Genomic DNA, 16,866 nt, shown 5'->3' with positions numbered 1-16,866 from the left:
TCCTCCCGGGTGTTAGCTGTCAATCCTCTTCCACATTTGTAGTCAGGCGTCCAATGCTTGTTCATCCACTGAGCCCCATCTCGTCTTCCTGTTTACAGAAATTGCTATCCACATAATTTATGCAAATCCCTAGGAACTTCACCTTCATGGCTGCCAATGTCAGTCAGCTCCTGCTAAAGCAGCATTTGTTTTCAGTCTAGGATACAACATGGGAGCTGATTCTGTGACGCCTCTGAAGGACCTGTTGGTGGAACATCAAAGCCTCTGTAGAAATGTTGTACCTCTTCCCGGGCACACTTCTTATTGTGATAAAAAGGTGACAAAAGCTTGGAAATTGTCATGTCCTTGTCAACTTCACAGCCCCGTACGGGAATTGGTCTTCTCTGTGGTTCTCAGAAGCCAAGACGGATGTTGTCAATCCCTGCACTGAGTTACATGTAGTCCACCACTGGATGGAAAGGATCATCTCCACCCAAGAATATGTTCATAGTATATTTCTAGACACATATTTCTACACACTAGTTACTAAGTACTTCGATTGATTGACCTCGGGTACAGTGACAACCTGGTGGCCCAGAAAGTTTTTACCTGGTCAATCAATTGGCCAATCAGGCTATTCAGTACAGTTGTGCAAGGACATACTGTGCTATTTTTTGGGGCATTTGGACATTAGAATCTTAAACCAGAAGAGATAAGAGAGTGAATCCTATGTGTGGTTGGGCTTGTGACATCTTGTAGCCCGACCTTTTGCTTCTCCCACCCTCAGTAGAGGAAAGGGAAGGTGTTGGCAGAATGGAGAGGTGAGAGGAGAACAATTCACCTCAGTAATACGACACACACACTTCTTACACTAACACAAAGAAACCAACCTGGCACACTCTACACCTCATGCTTCGTTTTTATTATGACTTTAGACTTTGATACAGCTCTCCTAAGTAACTTTATAAGGGATATTATAGAGGTCAGTCTATAGAGACACTTTGATTTCACTGTACGGCCCCATATCCGGTTTTTGACCGGACCTAAAACCGTGGTATACCACGGTTTCAGGTCCGGTCAGGAAACCTCATACAGGGCAAAAATGTGCCAACCGGAGTCACCATTTGACTCCGGTCGGCTCATTGAAATGCATTAGATATGGGCCGGGTCCGGGTGGAATATGGGAGCGCCCGGTTTTCAATCCCCCCAAACGGATCCGGCACCCATACAGTGAAAGCATAGTGTGAACCCACCTTTAGACAGTTGCCTTAGGCCTTGTGTTCATGGGGCCCTCGCTGCCACCTAACTCATGCTCCAAGAATCAAAACCAAATCTATGGCGAAGCATACAATGTACGCATTCCAAATAAGTATTGTACAGAATTAGGAAGTCCATCAGTATGCAGGACTTCCTGCTCCGCAACTGTATCACAGCGGTGCTTATGAGATTACGTGATATCATTGGGTGCAGCTTGCAGGAGAAGGTCCAGTTCGGCTCCAGGTGACAGACCAAAGGATGCCAAGAGAGACCAAAGGATGCAGAGAGTACTGGAGCAGATTAAGAGGGGCCTATTAGAAGTAACTACTTAATTAAGGACTCTACCTAATAGAGGGGATTTCCTACCTACCTATAAACTGAAGGAATCTACCCTATTGGGGGGAATCCCTACCTACCTACTAGGGGCTTCTACCTAATAGGACATATTACCTACCTACCGGGGCTGAATATTTTTCAGCCACCAAAACTTTCAACTCCCAACCTGTGCCTATGACCCCCAGTGTTTAGGATTGTTTTTTCTCAATCTCAGTCTCTTTAATCCTTTAGATTTTTGTAGACTCTCTGGTATAGTCTATCAGCCCCATGGTCTACTCTTCCCCACTTGGTGTGGTCACACTTTAGGGCAGTATGGAAAAGTGACAAGAGTGGAAAGGTGATAAAGACACAATTCACACATTCCTGACACACTCCTCAGCACACCGTAGTCACTGTCATAGGGTTTTATTACAAGGCAAACAGAATATAATGAGAGCCAAAGTGGTATAAAGGCGCACAGATGTTTTCAACACTTCTATGTGGGACCCTCGGACTGATACTAGTAGAGGGGCTCCAAAATGGGGATCATGTGGGTTATCACTATCAAGGTCTTAATATTGTTACTCTGGATAAAGGATGTTCCAAAAATCTTATGTATCTTCTCCTTATCTTCTGTTTTAATTGAAGAAGAAGTCATGTGAAGTCCATGTTGACTACAGTGCAGTACAAATGGAACTCAAACAGTTACACATATCCTAAACAAAGGGGCCCAATTTATAGGCAATTGTATAAAATCATGGAGCCTTGTAACACGGGTGGTCTGCTCCTACTCGGGTACTGGTCATACTGGCAGTAATAGCCACTGGGTTACCTTTGTTCCTCGCTGGACTATCTGTGGTCCCCCTTATTGCCATGGATCAGCTCATGGGGTATCCCTACTTCCTTCCTCCATCTTGAAGGGCCCCCAAGGCCTGCTGTCACCTAAACTGGGACCAGTCCTAGATAAAGCCACCTAGTGGTCTACTGCAGGGAAGTCTAGATATCCTGTTTAGGGGTTTAAGGGTGAAGGCCAGGGGTCCCTTAGAGAACACCCTTGGGAGTGGCCAATAGCCAAACCAGATGGGCGACAGAGTGGGTCAACTGGTTGTTAAAAGCCCAGAGACTGAATAGCTGAACAGATTTAATTTCTCTATAGAAGTAATACCAGTAGGTGACCCAAAAAAAGATAGTAGACCCCAAAATATAGTCACAAAGCAATTTCAGGAACATTAATTTGTTGGTGTAAAATCACAACAACCTTAATAAAATATTAATACTGGAAGTAAAGCTGCAAAATAACAAGAAGAGAGGTCCAGCGCATTATGTAGGATGAAACAGGAACTCTTTATTACAGATCACAGGGATATACACAGGAACAATAGTCAACGCGTTTCGGATCAAACTTGACCCTTAATCATGGCATCATGAGCTGTCGGCACCTTTCCTTAACCCCTTAACGACGCAGGACGTATATTTACGTCCTGCGCCGGCTCCCGCGATATGAAGCGGGATCGCGCCGCGATCCCGCATCATATCGCGTCGGTCCCGGCGCTCATCAACAGCCGGGACCCGCGGCTAATACCACACATCGCCGATCGCGGCGATGTGCGGTATTAACCCTTTAGAAGCGGCGGTCAAAGCTGACCGCCGCTTCTAAAGCGAAAGTGACCCGGCTGCTCAGTCGGGCTGTTCGGGGCCGCCGCGGTGAAATCGCGGCGTCCGGAACAGCTGACAGGACACCGGGAGGGCCCTTACCTGCCTCCTCGGTGTCCGATCAACGAATGACTGCTCCGTGCCTCAGATCCAGGCAGGAGCAGTCAAGCGCTGATAACACTGATCACAGGCGTGTTAATACACGCCTGTGATCTGTGTAAAAGATCAGTGTGTGCAGTGTTATAGGTCCCTATGGGACCTATAACACTGCAAAAAAAAAGTAAAAAAAAAAGTGTTAATAAAGGTCATTTAACCCCTTCCCTAATAAAAGTTTGAATCACCCCCCTTTTCCCATAAGAAAAATAAAACAGTGTAAAAATAAAATAAAAATAAACTTATGTGGTATTGCCGCTTGCGTAAATGTCTGAACTATAAAAATATATCATTAATTAAACTGCACGTTCAATGGCATAAGCGCAAAAAAATTCCAAAGTCCAAAAAAGCGTATTTTGGTCACTTTTTATACCATTAAAAAATGAATAAAAAGTGATCAAAAAGTCTGATCAAAACAAAAATCATACCGATAAAAACTTCAGATCACGGCGCAAAAAATGAGTCCTCATACCGCCCTGTACATGGAAAAATAAAAAAGTTATAGGGGTCAGAAGATGACATTTTTAAACGTATACATTTTCCTGCATGTAGTTATGATTTTTTCCAGAAGTGCGACAATATCAAACCTATATAAGTAGGGGATCATTTTAACCGTATGGACCTACAGAATAATAAGGTGTAATTTTTACCGAAATATGCACTGCGTAGAAACGGAAGCCCCCAAAAGTTACAAAATTGCATTTTTTCTTCGATTTTGTCGCACAATGATTTTTTTTTCCGTTTCGCCGTGCATTTTTGGGTTAAATGACTAATGTCACTGCAAAGTAGAATTGGCATTGCAAAGTAAAAATAAGCCATAATATGGATTTTTAGGTGGAAAATTGAAAGGGTTATGATTTTTAAAAGGTAAGGAGGAAAAAACGAAAGTGCAAAAACGAAAAAACCCTGAGTCCTTAAGGGGTTTTAAAGTTGCAAAATGTCCAAAGCTTACTAACCATTATTCGTGATCCTTACCCATTATATGTGAGCATTATATGAGAGCATTATATGAGAGCATCATCTGAGAGCATCATATGAGAGCATTATATGAGAGCATTATATGTGAGCATTGTATGAGAGCATTATATGTGAGCATTGTATGAGAGCACTATATGTGAGCATTCTATGGAGCACTCTATGGGAGAACTCTACGGGAGCACTCTATGTGAGCACTATATGTGAGCATTATATGAGAGCATTATAAGAGAACATTATATGTGAGCATTCTATGGGAACATTCTATGGGAGCATTCTAAGGGAACATTCTATGGGGGCATTCTATGGGAGCATTCTAAGGGAACATTCTATGGGAGCATTCTATGGGAGCACTCTATATGAGCGCTATATGTGAGCATCTTATGTGAGCATCTTATGTGAGCATTCTATGTGAGCATTCTATGTGAGCATTCTATGTGAGCATTGTATGTGAGCATTGTATGTGAGCATTGTATGTGAGCATTGTATGTGAGCATTGTATGTGAGCATTGTATGTGAGCATTGGTGGTTCAGTGGTAGAATTCTCGCCTGCCACGCGGGAGGCCCGGGTTCGATTCCCGGCCAATGCAGCAGCTCTTTTGTTTTTCTATCATTTAATTTTAAATATCTTATATTTTTAGTTTAAAAAATCTCAAACATAAAGTCAATGACACTTTCATATAATTTAATTTAATTCTTGCTTGTTCCTAGTGCAGTCAGTAAATGCACAGTCCGGTATACACAGCACATGACGGAATGCAGAGCTCTGCCACATCATCACTTCCAAGGAAGCTTTATAGGACAGACGAGAGTCTACGGTGACCACTTTACAGTGTTACTACATTCCAAAGCCTCTATGGTGAAGAGAACATATTCCCGAAATCTATGAGAAACACTGAATTCATCCCCAATTTTATCCGTATGGAATAACACAGTTTGCTGCATTGTTCTATACAGAGACGTCCTGCATACAAATGTGTATATGTATCTATAACATAAAGATCTTTGTATATAACTTCAGGCCTATACAGGGACATACATCGGAGGCGTCCACCTGAGATAGAAGTCAGGAAATCTCCAAGACTTGTGCCCGGACATAATGGGATATTTATCAATACCTGTGCAGAGTAAAGGTTGCCCAGTTGCCCATAGCAACCAATCAGATTGCTTCTTTCATTTTTCAAACGCCTTGTTAAAAATGAAAGTAGGGATCTGATTGGTTGCTATGGGCAACTGCACCACTCTTCCTCTACACAGGTTTTGATGAATCTCCCCCATATACTCTAAATGGTCCTTGTGGGTTAAGAGCGAAAAGGTCCCGATACACTGTAGCTAAAAGTTGCCCAAACACAATGACAATGGATTCTGATCACTCTATAATGTATTTAGAGACCTTTTGATTCTTCCCCAACAGATAATGTTGGATTCCAATACCTGACCCTTCCTGTTCTCTGAGAGATAAGATGCTACCAGACCTGCCTGGCAGTGTCTTACCCCTCCTCTCTCCATTTACAGAACATAAATGTTCTTCCTTGTCTTGAAAACAGGGGCCTATTGGAAGTAACTACCTTATTTTTCGCCGTATAAGACGAACTTCTTCTTCCCCAAAACTGGGGGGAAAAAGTCGGTGCGTCTTATACGGCGAATACACCCCTATCGCGGCAGTCCCTGCGGCCATCAACGATCGCGGTGATGCCCTGTATCAACCCTTCAGACGCGGCGATCAAAGCTGACCGCCGCGTCTGAAGGGAAAGTGACACTAACCCGGCTGTTCAGTCGGGCTGTTCGGGACCGCTGCGATTTCACTGCGGCGGTCCCGAACAGCCCGACTGAATAGCCGGGTTAGTGCTTACAGGACACCGGGAGGGACCTTACCTGCCTCCTCGGTGTCTTCTCCGTTCAGGGATCCCCTGTATGGCCGGCGCTCTCCTTCCTCGTCATCACGTCCTCGCGGATGTGCGTAAGCGTGCGTAACGACGTGATGGCTGCGACGGAGAGCGAGGATACCCGGCCAGCAGCAGAGACGTTCCGGAGCGACGGGGACACGGCGACAGCGATGGAGCGACATCCAGGGCAGCGGTGACGGGTCCGGAGCGGCGGGGACACGTGAGTATTACCTCCTATGCAGTGGTCTTCAACCTGCGGACCTCCAGATGTTGCAAAACTACAACTCCCAGCATGCCCGGACAGCCAACGGCTGTCCGGGCATGCTGGAAGTTGTAGTTTTGCAACATCTGGAGGTCCGCAGGTTGAAGACCACTATTGGGTTCAAAATCTAAATTTTTTTAGATTTCGCCCCTAAAAATTGGGCGCGTCTTATACGCCGGTGCGTCCTATAGGACGAAAAATACGGTACCTAATTAAGGATTCTACCAAATAGAGGGGATTCCCTACCTACCTATAAACTGAAGGCGTCTACCTTATTGGAATTCCTACCTACCTACTAGGGGCTTCTACCTAATAGGACATATTACCTACCTACCGGGGCTGAATGTTTTTCAGCCACCCAAACTCTCAACTCCCAACCTGTGCCTATGACCCCCAGTGTTTAGGATTGTTTTTTCTCAATCTCAGTCTCTTTAATCCTTTAGATTTTTGTAGACTCTCTTGTATAGTCTATCAGCCCCATGGTCTACTCTTCCCCACTTGGTGTGGTCACACTTTAGGGCAGTATGGAAAAGTGACAAGAGTGGAAAGGTGATAAAGACACAATTCACACATTCCTGACACACTCCTCAGCACACCGTAGTCACTGTCATAGGGTTTTATTACAAGGCAAACAGAATATAATGAGAGCCAAAGTGGTATAAAGGCGCACAGATGTTTTCAACACTTCTATGTGGGACCCTCGGACTGATACTAGTAGAGGGGCTCCAAAATGGTGATCATTGGGGTTATCACTATCAAGGTCTTAATATTGTTATTAAGGATAAAGGATGTTCCAAAAATCTTATGTATCTTCTCCTTATCTTTTGTTTTAATTGAAGAAGAAGTCATGTGAAGTCCATGTACAGTGCCGTACAAATGGAACTCAAACAGTTACACATATCCTAAACGAAAGGGCCCAATTTATAGGCAATTGTATAAAATCATGGAGCCTTGTAACACGGGCGGTCTTCTCCTACTCGGGTTCTGGTCATACTGGCAGTAATAGCCACTGGGTTACCTTTGTTCCTTGCTGGACTATCTGTGGTCCCCCTTATTGTCATGGATCAGCTCATGGGGTATCCCTACTTCCTTCCTCCATCTTGAAGGGCCCCCAAAACTGGGACCAGTCCTAGATAAAGTCACCTAGTGGTCTCCTGCAGCGAAGTCTAGATATCCTGTATAGGGGTTTAAGGGTGAAGGCCAGGGGTCCCTTAGAGAACACCCTTGGGAGTGGCCTATTGCCAAATCAGATGGGCGACAGAGTGGGTCGACTGGTTGTTAGAAGCCCAGAGACTAAATAGCCGAACAGATTTAATTTCCCTATAGAACTAATAGCAGTAGGTGATCCAAAAAAAAAAAATAAAAAAAAAATCAGAGACCCCCAAAAATAGGCACACAGCAATTTCGGGTACATTGATTTGTTGGTCTAAAATCAGAACAACCTTAATAAAATATGAATACTAGAGGTAAAGTTGCAAAATGTCCAAAGCTTGCAAACTTTATTGTGTGTGAGCATTCTCATTTTAAATGTATGTCATCTTTTGCATATATGTTAATAAATTGTATTCATATATTAAACACAGTCTGGTTCTGTTTTGTTGGTGGATATTGTATGATGTGAGCAGGGGCGTACCTAGAGCATTTGGCCCCGGGTCGGACCCTTTGTTTGGCACCCCCCCCCCCCACCCGCACCCCCCTTTAATTACACCCCACCCTCCTTAATTACATCCCCCCTCCCCCCCTTTAATTACACCCCCTCCTCCCCCCCCTTAATTACACCCCCTCCCTCCCCCCCCCCAGGGGTGGACTGACAACACTTGGGGCCCTCAGACCAAAAAAAAGCAAAGGGCCCTTCCTAGGCTCTGCAGCTCGTCAATCTTCTGCCACGCCCTTATTCCACCCAAATCTCACACACACAATAAACTAAAATTTATATATGTAAGAAACACTTTAACATAGGTAAATTTCTATGACCAATAATACTGGTATACAAGGAGTAAATATATACCACCACACAATAATTGGATAATACCGCCATACTGTACTGAATAAAACCACTATACACAGACCAGTACAGTGGTCCTGCAACATACTATGGTAATTTGTTCCAAACGAGCCATTGTTTGTCGAATCCATCGTATGTTGAGGGATTCGGGCAATGTTAAGTATAGGAAGCTGTACTCACCTGTCCCCGCCGCTCCGGACTGCGTCCCGCCACTCCCGATGGTGTCCCCGCCGCTCCCGATGGTGACCCTGGTCCTCCGCTGGGCTCTCCTGGTCTTCTCCGGTCCTCCGCTGTCTTCTCCGGTCCTCCGCTGTCTTCCGCAATGCCTTACTGGGCCTGCGTAGCGACGTCATTACGCCGCTGCGTACACCGTTCCTATTGGATGGCGGGACGGCGTGCGCTACAGCGTAGTGACGTCACCGGAGAGGGCCGAGAAGACACCGGAGGACCAGCGCTGGACCCGGAGGGCACCCCGGAGCATCGTGGAGGGGTAAGTAATACTCACCGCACCACATGGGGAACATTAAGCTGCTATCCGGCAGCAGCTTAAGCATTTTGCGCTGCCGGATAGCACTTAATGCGATGGCCCCGAAATAAAAAAGCATCGTATGTCGATTTGATCATATGTCGGGGCCATCGTAGGTCGGGGGGTCACTGTATACTATAAAGGATCTGTATACAATATAAGTGATTATATACAGGACCATACAGTGGTAGATATCAGCTGTACACAGGATGTGTATACCATATAAGTGATTACAGTTACATTTTGGGACTCACAATTACGTCTTTTCTGATCAGCGGCGTCCTCTTTTCTTCTCCGTCCGGATCAGACCGCCATGTGGATCTCTTAACATCTACAGGAAAAACATGTCAGACTCTGCATTTTTCCAGTGCCCTCCTCTACGCAATCTTCCCATCTATAGGCCCACAAACTGTAATAATGCCCTCCTTTGTGTCCTGCACAGTAAAAGGGCAGGTAGGTAGGTAGCCAGGTAAATAGGTAACTAGGTAGGTAGATCAGGAAGCCAGATATGTAGGTAGGTGACAAGCCAGGTAGGTAGGGGGCTAGCTAGGTAGTTAGGCAGCCATGTATGAAGGCCAGGTATGTACATAGTTAGGTAGCTGGGTATGTAGGTAAGTAGTTAGGCATCCAGGTATAAAGTTAGGTAGCCCCCCCCCCTCTTCCCTGTAGGTATAGGTAGCAGAGTTAACCCCCCTCCCCCAAAGGTATAGGCAGCAGAGTTAGCCCACACCCGTCCCCATAGGTATAGGCAGCAGAGTTATACCCCCTTCCCAATAGGTATAGGAACAGAGTTAATCCCCTTTCTCTTTAGGTATAGGAGTCCCCCCACCCTCCACCCCCTTTCCCCGTACGTATAGGAAAAATTGCACCCCTCCCTCCTCCTTTCCCCATAGGTTTAGGCAGAGTTCCCCCCCCCTCTTCCCCATTGGTATAGGCAGAGTTACCCCCCCTTTCCTCCCCTTTCCCCATAGGTATAGACAGAGTTACTGCCCCCCCCTTTTTCCCATAGGTATAAGCAGGTACACCATCCCCTCTTCCCCATTGGTATAGGCAGAGTTACCCCCCCTTTCCTCCCCTTTCCCCATAGGTATAGGCAGAGTTACCGCCCCCCCTTTTTCCCATAGGTATAAGCAGGTACCCCATCCCCTCTTTCCCATTGGTATATGCAGTTACCCCCCCTCTTTCCCATAGGTATATGCAGTTACCCCCCCCTCTTTCCCATAGGTATATGCAGTTACACCCTCCTCTTTTCTATAGGTATATGCAGAGTAACCCCCCTCCCCCCTCTTTCCCATAGGTATATGTAGTTACACCCCCCTCTTCCCCATAGGTATATGCAGAGTAACCCCCCTCTTCCCCATAGGAATATGCAGAGTAACCCCCCCTCTTCCCCATAGGTATATGCAGAGTAACCCCACCCCCCTCTTCCCCATAGGTATATGCAGAGTAACCCCCCTTCTTCCCCATAAGTATATGCAGAGTAACCCGCCTTCTCTTCCCCATAGGTATATGCAGAGTAACCCCACCTCCATCTTCCCATAGGTATATGCAGAGTAACCCCCCCTCTTCCCCATATGTGTATGCAGAGTAACCCCCCCCCAGGTATATGCAGAGTAACACCGCCCCCCCCCCCCCATAGGTATAGGCAGAGTTGAGGAGAAAAAAAAGAAGAAAAGTGATGCTCACCTGATATCCCACGCAGCAATATCCTCAGCAGGGGCCGCGTCTTTGTCATCGGTGCCTGTACTGCGTGCTGCGTGGGGGCGGAGGTCACGTCTCCTCTGTGTAGCTGCAGATGCGGCTCACACAGAGGGGACGTCTTCTCCTGCATGTACGTGTATCGCGCATAAAGGAGAAGGCACCACTGTCTGCTGGGAATCCGCGAGTGTCCCGGACCTCAGTAGCGGCGGCGGGTCAGTCCGCCCCTGGTACCCCCTTGGTACGCCACTGGATGTGAGCATTGTGTGTGAGCATTGTATGATGTGAGCAGTGTATGATGTGAGCAGTGTATGTGAGCAGTGTATGATGTGAGCATTGTATGATGTGAGCATTGTATGTGAGCAGTGTATGATGTGAGCATTGTGTGTTAGCAGTGTATGATGTGAGCATTGTATGTGAGCATTGTATGTGAGCAGTGTATGATGTCAGCATTGTATGATGTGAGCATTGTATGTGAGCAGTGTATGATGTGAGCATTGTATGATGTGAGCATTGTATGTGAGCAGTGTATGATGTGAGCATTGTGTGTTAGCAGTGTATGATGTGAGCATTGTATGTGAGCATTGTATGTGAGCAGTGTATGATGTCAGCATTGTATGATGTGAGCATTGTATGTGAGCAGTGTATGATGTCAGCATTGTATGATGTGAGCATTGTATGTGAGCATTGTATGATCTGAGCATTGTATGTGAGCAGTGTATGATGTGAGCATTGTGTGTGAGCATTGTATGATGTGAGCATTGTATGTGAGCATTGTGTGTGAGCAGTGTATGATGTGAGCATTGTATGTGAGCAGTGTATGATGTGAGCATTGTGTGTGAGCATTGTATGATGTGAGCATTGTATGTGAGCATTGTGTGTGAGCAGTGTATGATGTGAGCATTGTATGTGAGCATTATGTGTGAGCATTGTATGATGTGAGCATTGTATGTGAGCATTGTATGATGTGAGCATTGTATGTGAGCATTGTATGATGTGAGCATTGTATGTGAGCATTGTATGATGTCAGCATTGTATGTAAGCATTGTATGTGTGCATTGTATGATGTTAGCATTGTATGTGAGCATTGTATGATGTGAATTCAGGTAGAAGAAACAGACATGGTCGCACATCTACAATCTTGTATAATGATCTGATTGCTTCTCAGCATAATATAAAAAACTAACAGGTTGTTAGTATACATTTTTGATCAAAAAGTACAAGCCCACTCGCCACGTCAAGGCCACCTATTTAGAGTGGGTCCCTAATGTCCCTAGCATAAAATGGAGTAGCACTGGGCGGTGACCACCACCGCCGTTACACCAGTGCCCACGGGGGGAAACGACCCACTGGCAGAGCGGCCCCAATGCCTATCAAACCAGTCCATGGGCCGCACCTCCCCGCAGACACGGCAGCAACGGACACCGCCCCGCACCACACCAGTGTGAACAAGGTGTAATAGCTCACTTACCATGCTCTCCCAGTCAGACTGGGAGGCTGCTAGGAAAGAAATGGCCCTTGTGTAGCTAACTGCTACTTTTCTTTTGTTTGAACATGTTTCTGCACTCTTCCCCACTCCCTCAGCCCAACCCTATATAAGTAGTAGTTAGCTACACAAGGGCCATTTCTTTCCTAGCAGCCTCCCAGTCTGACTGGGAGAGCGTGGTAAGTGAGCTATTACACCTTTTTCACACTGGTGTGGTGCTGTGCGGCGTCCGTTGCTGCCGTGGCGCCGTGTCTGCGGGGAGGTGCGACCCATAGACTGGTTTGAGTGGCATAGGGGCCACTCTGCCAGTGGGTCGTTTCCCTCCCCCCTCCCTGTGGGCACTGGTGTCGCGGCGGTGGTGGTCGCGACCCGGTGCTGCGCCATTTTATGCTAGGGACGTTAGGGACCCACTCTAAATAGGTGGCCTTGACGTGGCGAGTGGGCTTTGTACTTTTTGATCAAAAATGTATACTAACAACCTGTTAGTTTTTGATATTCTGCTGAGAAGCAATCAGATCATTATACAAGATTGTAGATGTGCACCATGTCTGTTTTCTACCCGAATTCACACTGTATGATTTGACCATTCAATATGAGCACTCGACATGAGCACTCGCCGTGAGCACTCGACATGAGCGTTCAACGTGAGCGTTCAACGTGAGCATTCAACGTGAGCATTCAACGTGAGCATTCAACGTGAGCATTCAACGTGAGCATTCAACGTGAGCATTCAACGTGAGCATTCAACGTGAGCATTCAATGTGAGCATTCAATGTGAGCATTGGTGGTTCAGTGGTAGAATTCTCGCCTGCCACGCGGGAGGCCCGGGTTCGATTCCCGGCCAATGCAGCAGCTCTTTTTGTTTTTCTATCATTTAATTGTAAATATCTTATATTTTTAGTTAAAAAAAACCTCAAACATAAAGTCAATGACACTTTGATATAATTACATTTCATTCTTGCTTGTTCCTAGTGCAGTCAGTAAATGCCCAGTCCGGTATACACAGCACATGACGGAATGCAGAGCTCTGCCACATCATCACTTCCAAGGAAGCTTTATAGGACAGACGAGAGTCTACGGTGACCACTTTACAGTGTTACTACATTCCAAAGCCTCTATGGTGAAGAGAACATATTCCCGAAATCTATGAGAAACACTGAATTCATCCCCAATTTTATCCGTATGGAATAACACAGTTTGCTGTTTGCAGGGATATACATCGGAGGCGTCCACCTGAGATAGAAGTCAGGAAGTCTCCACGGCTTGTGCCCGGACATACACTGTAAATGGTCCTTGTAGGTTAAGGGCGGAAAGGTCACAATGACAATGGATTCTGATCACTCTATAATGTATTTAGAGACCCTCTGATTCTTCCCCAACAGATGATGTTGGATTCCGATACCTGACCCTTCCTGTTCTCTGAGAGATAAGATGCTACCAGACCTGCCAGGCAGCGTCTTACCCCTCCTCTGTCCATTTACAGAACATAAATGTTCTTCCTTGCCTTGAACATTCAAAGTCAGTGTAGACCCATGGGTGAAAAGTCTGTCTCACCTCCTGGTTCTCAGTCTTATTGCACTTGCATGGCCCTCTTCACTGATGTCAATGAGTTATTAAAGGGGTACTCCCGTGGAAAACTTTTTTTTTTTTTTTTTTTTTTTTTATCAACTGGTGCCAGAAAGTTAAACAGATTTGTAAATAACTTCTATTAAAAAATCTTAATCCTTCCAGTACTTATCAGCTGTTGTATGCTACAGAGGAAATTCCTTTCTTTTTGGAACACAGAGCTCTCTGCTGACATCATGACCACAGTGCTCTCTGCTGACATCTCTGTCCATTTTAGGAACTGTCCAGAGCAGCATATGTTTGCTATGGGGATTTTCTCCTACTCTGGACAGTTCTTAAAATGGACAGAGAGGTCAGCAGAGAGCACAGTGGTCATGATATCAGCAGAGAGCTCTGTGTTCCAAAAAGAAAACTATTGCCTCTGTAGCATAAAGCAGCTGATAAGTACTGGAAGGATTAAGATTTTTTTAAAGAAGTAATTTACAAATCTGTTTAATTTTCTTGCACCAGTTAATAAAAAATAAAAAAAGTTTTCCACCGGATTACCTCTTTAAGAACAGACCTCCAAGGAACTTCAGCATTTCCAGAATCAATGCCTTTTTATTCAGCTATGACAACAATCTCCTCAGCTGCCTACCCTCAAACCAAGAGAAGTCAAGACCCTAGCGCAAAATTCCTCCCGTGTGTTAGTTGTTAAAGGGGTATTCCAGGAAAATAGTTTTTTTTTTTAATTAACTGGCTCCAGAAAGTTAAACAGATTTGTAATTTACTTTTATTAAAAAATCTTAATCCTTCTAATAATTATCAGCTGCTGAAGTTGAGTTGTTCTTTTCTGTCTGGCAACAGTGCTCTTTGCTGACATCTCTGCTTGTCTCGGGAACTGCACAGAGTAGAAGAGGTTTGCTATGGGGATTTGCTTCTTCTCTGGACAGTTCCTGAGACACGTGTCATCAGACAGCACTTAGACAGAAAAGAACAACTCAACTTCACCAGCTCATAAGTACTGAAATGATTAAGATTTTTTAATAGAAGTCATTTACATATCTGTTTAACTTTCTGGAGACAGTTGAGATATATAAAAAAAAAAAAAAAAAGTTTTTTTTTCCTGGAATACCCCTTTAATCCTCTTCCACATTTGTAGTCAGGCATCCAATACTTGTTCATCCACTGAGCCCCATCTCATCTCATCTTCCTGTTGCCAAAAATTTCTCTCCACAATTTTTATGCAAATTTTACCATGTAAGGGATGGAACTTCACCTTCATGGCTGCCAATGTCAGTCAGCTCCTGCTAAAGCAGCCTCTGTCTCCAGTCTAGGATACAACATGGGAGCTGATTCTATGACGCCTCTGAAGGACCTGTTGGTGGAACATCAAAGCCTCTGTAGAAGTGTTGTACCTCTTCCCGGGCACACTTCTTATTGGGATAAAAAGGTGACAAAAGCTTGGAAATTGTCACGTCCTTGTCAACTTCACAGCCCCGTACGGGAATTGGTCTTCTCTGTGGTTCTCAGAAGCCAAGACGGATGTTGTCAATCCCTGCACTGAGTTACATGTAGTCCACCACTGGATGGAAAGGATCATCTCCACCCAAGTATATGTTCATAGTATATTTCTAGACACATATTTCTACACACTAGTTACTAAGTACTTCGATTGATTGACCTCGGGTACATCTTGGGTCAAGAACCCTCTTTTGGGCAAAAAACAGATGATGGGCCTCTTAAAGGGGTACTCCCATGGAAAACTCTCTCTTTTTTTTTTTTTTTTTTTTCAATCAACTGGTGCCGGAAAGTTAAACAGATTTGTAAATTACTTCTATTAAAAAATCTTAATCCTTCCAGTACTTATTAGCTGCTGAATACTACAGAGGAAATGGTTTTCTTTTTGGAACACAGAGCTCTCTGCTGACATCATGAGCACAGTGCTCTCTGCTGACATATCTGTCCATTTTAGGAACTGTCCAGAGCAGCAAATGTTTGCTATGGGGATTTTCTCCTACTCTGGACAGTTCCTAAAGGAGATGTCCGGAGCAGACTTTTTCTATTCCGTCCTGCCCGGGCTGCAAAAAAAGACAAAACAAACTTTCACTCACCTCCATATGTTCTCCCGGAGCTCCGCAACAGCTGATCGGTCGGCCGGGCTGTTTACTTCCTACTTCCTTTAGCCCGGTACGTCACACGGCACTTCAGGCTATGTCCCGCAGCGATGTCCCGCCTTGGCCCGTGATGGGATGAAGCTCAGTGTGACGTAACGGGCTAAAGGAAGTAGGAAGTAAACAGCCCGGCCGACCGATCAGCTGTTGCGGAGCTCCGGGAGAACATATGGAGGTGAGTGAAAGTTTGTTTTGTCTTTTTTTGCAGCCCGGGCAGGACGGAATAGAAAAAGTCTGCGTCTTTAAAATGGACAGAGATGTCAGAAGAGAGCACTGTGGTCATGATGTCAGCAGAGAGCTCTGTGTTCCAAAAAGAAAACAATTTCCTCTGTAGTATTCAGCAGCTAATAAGTACTGGAAGGATTAAGATTTTTTCATAGAAGTAATTTACAAATCTGTTTAACTTTCTGGCACCAGTTGATTTATAAAATTAAAAAAAAGTTTTCCACGGGAGTACCCCCTTAACCTGTCAGACTGTTCCATTAAAGGGGTACTCCACAGTGCCCGGAACATGTTCCAAATGCTGGGTACGGGCTGTGGGGGTCATGATGTCACACCACGCCCCCTCAATGCAAGTCTATGGGAGGGGGCGTGATGGACGTGGTGTACCCCTTTAAATTCCATTCTTTTGGAGCTTCTCCTATTTGGTGATGTCTCCACACCAGATAAGATGATATCATAAGTGACAACCTGGTGGCCCAGAAAGTTTTTATCTTCATCACATGGTCAATCAATTGGCCAATCAGGCTATTCGGTATAGTTGTGCCAGGACATATTGGACCAACATGGCACACTCCACACCTCGTTCCTATTAAGACTTTAGACTTAAAGGGGTACTCCCGTGGAAAACTGTTTTTTTTTTTTTTTTTAAATCAACTGGTGCCAGAAAGTTAAATAGATTTGTAAATTACTTCTACTAAAAAATCTTAATCCTTCCAGTACATATTAGCTG

At 45.1% G+C, this 16,866-nt stretch overlaps 2 non-coding genes across 2 annotated transcripts; both read left to right on the top strand.

Annotated features, from left to right (window-relative positions):
- Positions 1 to 4,851: 4,851 nt before the first annotated feature.
- Positions 4,852 to 4,922, top strand: TRNAG-GCC (transfer RNA glycine (anticodon GCC)). The gene has a single exon. It is a non-coding gene; the product is annotated as a tRNA-Gly (tRNA).
- An 8,051-nt stretch (positions 4,923 to 12,973) lies between these two features.
- TRNAG-GCC (transfer RNA glycine (anticodon GCC)) lies at positions 12,974 to 13,044 on the top strand. Its single transcript has one exon. It is a non-coding gene; the product is annotated as a tRNA-Gly (tRNA).
- The last annotated feature ends 3,822 nt before the right edge of the window (positions 13,045 to 16,866 follow it).

Source organism: Hyla sarda, chromosome 4, assembly GCF_029499605.1.
Source record: "Hyla sarda isolate aHylSar1 chromosome 4, aHylSar1.hap1, whole genome shotgun sequence".
Lineage (NCBI taxonomy): Eukaryota > Metazoa > Chordata > Amphibia > Anura > Hylidae > Hyla > Hyla sarda.
Note: the sequence above shows the minus strand (reverse complement) of the source record. Positions and strands in the feature narration are given on the sequence as shown.